The 602-nt window shown below is 50.3% G+C and overlaps 1 protein-coding gene across 1 annotated transcript in view; it reads right to left on the bottom strand.

The window, feature by feature from the left end:
* EMH_0001720 (uncharacterized protein) overlaps nucleotides 1-602 on the bottom strand; it is a gene marked incomplete at both ends in the record, with an annotated part of 2,992 nt that overhangs the window by 1,919 nt on the left and 471 nt on the right. The window lies entirely within an intron of this gene.

Below are 602 nucleotides of genomic sequence, written 5' to 3'. Positions count from 1 at the left end.
ATGGGATGTGTTGCTGCAGCTGAAGAAGAAAATATTCATAGAAACCCCAGCAGCAGCAGCAGCAGCAGCAACAGCAGCAGCAGCAGCAGCAGGAACAGCAGCAGGATCAGATGAAGACGAGGATGATGGTATGGGATATAAAGTAGGAGCATCATCATCATCATCACTGCAGCAGCAGTTTGCTGCTGCAGTGCAGCAGCAAGGGCATGCGTTGCTGCTGGCTGTATACAGAGGAAAGATGAGTGAGGGCGTGTCTTTGAAAGACAGCTGCTGCAGGGGGGTGCTGTGTGTGGGGCTGCCTTTTCCTTCTCTCGGCGACCCAAAAGTAATAAAAAAAAAACAATACAACGATGCATGCAGCGCCAGGTATCTGCTGCAGCAGCAGCAGCAGCAGCAGCAGCAAGTGCAGCAGCAAAAAAAAGAAAAAATGCAGCAGAAAATCCAGCAGCAGCAGCAGCAGCAGCAGCAGCAGCAGCAGCAGCAGCAAATGCATATTGTTAATGGGTCTAGGTGGTATACTACACAGGCATATAGAGCACTCAATCAAGCAGCAGGAAGATGTATAAGACATCTGTAAGCTGCTGCTGCTGCTGCTGCTGCTG

The sequence above is a fragment of the Eimeria mitis genome, genomic scaffold (genome assembly GCF_000499745.2).
Source record: "Eimeria mitis Houghton genomic scaffold, Emh_scaff170, whole genome shotgun sequence".
Taxonomy (NCBI): domain Eukaryota; phylum Apicomplexa; class Conoidasida; order Eucoccidiorida; family Eimeriidae; genus Eimeria; species Eimeria mitis.
The sequence above is the reverse complement of the archived record's forward strand: the minus strand, read 5'-3'. Positions and strand labels throughout refer to the sequence as shown.